The sequence below is a fragment of the Leucopleurus acutus genome (assembly GCF_964270905.1).
Source record: "Leucopleurus acutus genome assembly, chromosome: 13".
Taxonomy (NCBI): Eukaryota; Metazoa; Chordata; class Mammalia; order Artiodactyla; family Delphinidae; genus Leucopleurus; species Leucopleurus acutus.
In genome coordinates this window covers 29,390,565-29,396,648 of record NC_139155.1, presented here as the reverse complement: position 1 = coordinate 29,396,648, position 6,084 = coordinate 29,390,565, and positions in this window count along the sequence as shown.

Below are 6,084 nucleotides of genomic sequence, written 5' to 3'. Positions count from 1 at the left end.
TTTTCAGATGAAGAAGATCAAGTCTACTAGAAGTAAAAGATCAAGAAGATCAGGGCTACTAGAAGTAGCCTGTCTAGTTTTTCTCAGAGTGAGTCAAACCCAAGCCTGTCTAACCTCAAAGTTCAAGTTCTTCCCATGTTGCAAGATGACCTTGGTGCTGGAAACCTAAGTTTCCTGAGAGTTTTAGCTCTTCATTCTAAATATTCCTGGAGTTCAAGTCCAGCCCAGGCCCCATCATAGATACATTCCCTATAGTCCTCCTGAAGAAATGCTTAAGGCTGTAGAGCCATGTGTGTGCCAGCCCCTTGGCCACAGTCATGGGTCCCAGGAATGTCCCTTTGATGCACTGGGAGGCAATCAGATATTTTTCTATGAGGAAATGGAATCACAGAAAGGATGGCAGGTGAGGGTTGTCATGGAGGATAGGGTAAACTAAAGTCAGATAAATGCCAAAGTTGTGAAGGAGCAAAACTAAGCAGCTTGCAGAGAGAATTTGTCCCTGAAAGGATAAAACAGATAGATTAAAAAGAAGCACGGACAAGAGACAGTGTGACCCTGGAGAGGGAGAGAGAGAGGAGCTGCCTGGCAACTTCCCAGTTCCCACAAGGCCTGGTGTACTTCCTATTTTTGCCTTCCATGAGGTTCCTCTTTAGCTTTTCAATAAATTCCCTTCAACATAAACAAGCCATCCTTACAACACATTTCTGTGCATACTTCTGTCTGTTTTAGCCCAAGTAGATGGATTTTTAGGGGCAACGAAGAGCCTACATCCCCTGTGGTATTGCTCCCAGATCTCCTTTCGGCTCCTGTGCCATACACAGTGATATAAACATAAATTCCTTATAGCTGGGCTCCTAAGGCTCAGTTAAGAATTGTGAAAATTCCAAATCTTGCTGCAGATGTGGGGCACTCTGAAATCACAGTGAAAAAAATGTGCCAGGGAGCCAGAAAATGAAAACCCAGAAAAATGCTCCTTCCCCCACCTTTCAAGTAGTGAAAGCTGATCTCTTGGAGCATCTGCAGAAGGAACCACGTGATGAGAAATCTTCCCGTAGTGAATTTCTTGCAACCAGGAAGGCAAGGATTCCAAAACTGCAATCCAGTCATTGTCAGACCTGGAATTCCCTTCCTGGGACAATTACATTTTGTTCCTGCTTAGCTCCTTGTTGCTTAGCAACCACAGTAGCATACGGGGAAGTCACTGGAGAGAAGAGCCCTTTCCAAAGTGGGGCTGGGGTGGGAGTAATCAGGAGTAAAAATTGCCTTCTCACTTCCTAGAAGAGAGAAAAATACATTGTGATCCTCAGAGGCGGGTAGAATTAGGCTGCATCTGGAGGCAGTGATTTAAATGTCCACATCATATTTAATTATCAAAACCAGTATTTGAACAGAATTATTTAACTTGCAATGTAACTTTATATCTGATATTTCCGGTAAGACTCATGATGATTGATACCTTAGAATAAGATTATGGTTCTCAGTTTACACATGAAGAAACTAAGGTAGAGGGGGCTGAAATAATGTCTTCAGCTTCACCCAGCCAGTTAATGGCAGAACAGGACTAGAGTCCAAGTTTATCAGTATCTATCTCTCCACTGTAGCTTTTATTGATTGATTCATTCTTTCTTTCATTTTTCATGATATAAAACCAATGTTAATCTAATATACATGGATAGGCCTGATGGTGTTAAAATATTAGAATTTTTAAATAACTATTGCTCCAAACTCACCCCATACCCTTCACTGTATCATCCTGTCCCTCCTGAACCTCCAAAGGGTCCAAAAACTAAAGAGATATCAACTGGCTGAGCAAGGCCATGTGTCAGTATACATTCTGACCAGTTGGCTCCATATCATATTGACTGTTAACTATTTTTGACATTCCATGAACTCTTACTGGATGTACGCTGGGCTCCAGGTACAATTTTATTCAGTGACAATACGGAGGTATAATGCAAAGCCCCTGACCTCAAGGAGTTCACAGATTGTGGTTGGGGGAAGTGAAAAATAAGGGTACACGATATTTCCCTGAACACTTCTCAAGGCAGGGAGCTCATTACTATTTAAGATAATCTGTTCTCTTAGGTCCAATCATGGAATCATCTTACGTTCCATTATATTGAGCTGAGATTTGCCTCTTCATTACCTGAGCTGATTGTGGCTTGCTATGCCCTATAGAGCAGAGTCAAACAAACTAATCCTTATTTTCCCAAAATGTCTTTCTTACATTTAAGGACAGCTTTCACATCCCACTCTGACTGTTCCCAATATGTTCTCACTGTCCTATTGGGACTCTCTTGTGACCCGGAATCAAAAATGGAGAGAATTCTACAGCTGGCTTGGTCCTCAGAAGACTTTAAGATACCCTTCCTTTTTCAAAAGTGGGATCCTAGAGTCAGAGAGATGAGAGGACTTTCCAAATAAGCTTAGAAGTTAGTCTCCTTAACAATTTGGTCTGTGGTCTTTTCCTTACATTGTTGGAACATACTCCCAATTTTTACATTTCCAGAATTGCTCCCAAACTCCAAAAATCACTACAATTCACTGTGGCTATCACCTCCGTTGGTTAGGAACAACTTCTTTAATGCTACCTAACCTAAGAGGATAGGAGTTTTCGAAGTATCCTGATCACATTATGGGGCATGCCCTTTCTATTGGGTCAGTGATTATCAATGCTGGTTGCATATTAGAAGCACCCAGGGCATTTATTATTATTAAGACCAATTAAATCAATATGGGTCTCAAGCATCAGTAATTCCCTCAGGTAATTCTGATTCACAATAAGTGTTGAGAAGCACTACATTAGATAATACTACTTCATTTTCTAAAAAGGTGAGAATCAATACAGTATTTGAACTGAAGAAGGGAAGATGACTGGCTCTGAGGATTTGATTATACAATTTGATCTCAACTTCTTACAAAGGAATAATGGATGCGTTTGACTCATTTCTTTCTACCTTTAGTTTCAGAGATGTGAAAATGACATGACCAACCTTTGTACTTTGAACTACACATTGCTTATATATATGCCTTTTATCTAGCTCTCAAGCCATGTAGGGACATGATTAACTTGCAGCTCCTTGCAATATCTCTCGTGTGGAGCCTGGAGTGAGGGGGTACTATTATGGTCATTTTACCAGTTAGTCACAGGGATGCCTAAAGCACAGAGCAACAGCCCAGCTGGCAGCAAGTCAGTTATTTGGTGATATCAGGGGGACATTTATTCTTGCCTATATTTATTGACATTGCGTGTGCAAGGAACAGCCCTGTCCTCAAAACTTTTACCTTTGGTTGGAAAAACAGGCTATAGGGGAAAAAAAGGTATATGTGTAAAAAGTGGAGAAAGAAATGTGTATGTTAAATAGATATTGGGTTGGCCAAAAAGTTTGTTTGGGTTTTTCCGTAAGATGGCTCTAGTAGCACTTAGTTGTCATGAACTTCGTTCGAAACAGTTTTGTTAGATTTTATTGTGACAACTGTCATATCAGCATGCATTTAATAAAAACTTACCAAAATTGGTGAATTTTTGTGTAGCCATTTTAATATTGAAGATGGAAGAAAAAATCAACATTTTCAGCATATTATGCTTTATTATTTCAAGAAAGGTAAAAACACAACTGAAACACACAAAAAAGATTTGTGCAGTGTATGGAGAAAGTGCTGTGACTGATCAAACATGTCAAAAGTGGTTTGCAAAGTTTCGTGTTGGAGATTTCTCGCTGGATGATGCTCCACAGTCAGGTAGATGAGTTGAAGTTGATAGCGATCAAATTGAGACATTAATTGAGAACAGTCAATGTTATATCATGCAGCAGATAGCCGACATACTCAAAATATCCAAATCAAGCGTTGAAAATCATTTGCACCAGCTTGGTTATGTTAATCGCTTTGATGTTTGGGTTCCACATTAGTTAAGCGAAAAAAACTGTCTTGACCGTATTTCCACATATGAATCTCTACTTAAATATAATGAAAACATTCCATTTTTAAAACAAATTGTGATGGGCGATGAAAAGTGGTTACTGTACAATAATGTGGAACGGAAGAGATTGTGGGGCAAGTGAAATGAACCACCACCAACCACACCACAGGCCAGTCTTCATTCAAAGAAAGTGATGTTGTGTATATGATTGGATTGGAAGGGAGTCCTCTATTATGAGCTCCTTCCAGAAAACCAAACAATTAATTCCAACAAGTACTGCTCCCATTTAGACCAACTGAAAGCAGCACTGGATGAAAGGCGTCCAGAATTACTCAACAGAAAACACATAATCTTCCATCAGGATAATGCAAGATTGCATGTTTCTTTGATGACCAGGCAAAAACTGTTACAACTTGGCTGGGAAGTTCTGACTCATCTGCCATATTCACCAGACATTGTACCTTCAGATTTCTATTTATTTTGATCTTTACAAAATTCTCTTAATGGAAAAATTTCAATTTCCTGGAAGATTGTGAAAGGCACCTGGAAGAGTTCTTTGCTCAAAAAGATAAAAAGATTTTGGGAAGATGGAATTATAAAGTTGCCTGAAAAATGGCAGAAGGTAGTGGAACAAAATGGCGAATACGTTGTTCAATAAAGTTCTTGGTGAAAATGAAAAGTGCGTCTCTTATTTTTACCTTAAAACAGAAGGAAATTTTTGGCCAACCCAACCCGTAATAAATGTGCAGCAGTTCTCAAGAAGATATGGTTTATGACTTCACCCTTCTACTATTTCTGCATCTGTGCTCTGTGTACTTTGTAAACATCTCCTTTCTGATATTTCCATATATTAGATGTAGTTAGAAGTTTGCATGTCAGTCTCTACCACTGGGTTGTGAATTCTGAGTTTGAATCTCTAGTTGCTACCATCTTGTCTGGTATAATTCATGCTACATAATTATTTGCTGAGTGACTGCAAGATGCTGACATTGGAGACTGTAGGACTAAGAGATGTGTGTTGTGTGTATTCCCGTCAGCTGCTCAGATTGCCCCTTTATTTTCTCAAGGATCCTGGGGCATTGGGAATAGGTATCTTAAAATTGCATGGCACTAATTTTCAGACCAACTTCTTTACCAGTTTCGGACTTTCTGTGTTTTAGGATCTGGTTCTCAGATAACCAAAAAGTGGCCTACCAGGGAAAGAAGATAAGAATTCCTGTGGAGCTTCTCTGGTGGCGTGGTGGTTGAGAGTCCGCCTGCCGATGCAGGGGACACGGGTTTGTGCCCCGGTCCGGGAAGATCCCACATGCCGCAGAGCAGCTAGGCCCGGGAGCCATGGCCCCTGAGCCTGCGTCATCCGGAGCCTGTGCTCCGCAACAGGAGAGGTCACAGCAGTGAGAGGCCCGCGTACCGAAAAAAAAAAAAAAAAAAAAAAAAAGAATTCCTGTGATATTTAGCTAGGATTTGAATACAGGTACCATTCCATCAATAAACATATTGTTCAGGGGTGTGGTTTTAGTTTTTTCAGGAATCCCTTATTATTATATACAAAAATTATATTATTATATTATTAATGTTATTATATGCTTAAAATTTAAAATATATCCAAAATACAGTATATGTAATGCATATTAGTATATGTAGATATACATATATATATGTGCATATGTATGTGTGCTTTATATACAGCTATATAAAACAAAGAGTGAGAAGACCCCCCTTTCCTTCCCCTCCTCTCACCCTCATGATCAAAAAATGGGCTACATGTATGGAAGGAACATTGACTGAGAAGTCACAGGACATAGAGTCTGTTTATGGCTTTGCCTTAATTTAATGACTTGGAGCAGTCCACTGCATCTCTGTCTCTGTTTCCTCAATTTTAAAATGATGGGGTTTGACTAAGTGATCTCTCAGGTAAACTTTTACTGCACCATAATGCTGTAGACTTACCATCTATTATAGTGAATTTTTAATATGCCATGTGCTCTCTGAGCTGCTCTTCAAAGAAACACAACACAGGATGGAAGACCCTGTAAATATGCTAAGGTTAAGAAGGGAAAAGACTTGGGCAACAAGCTTTAGTTCTGGCTCAGATGACACCAGCCAGCCATATGCTCATGGGCACACCCTTCTGATTTCTGGAGCTCAGTTTCTCCATTTGG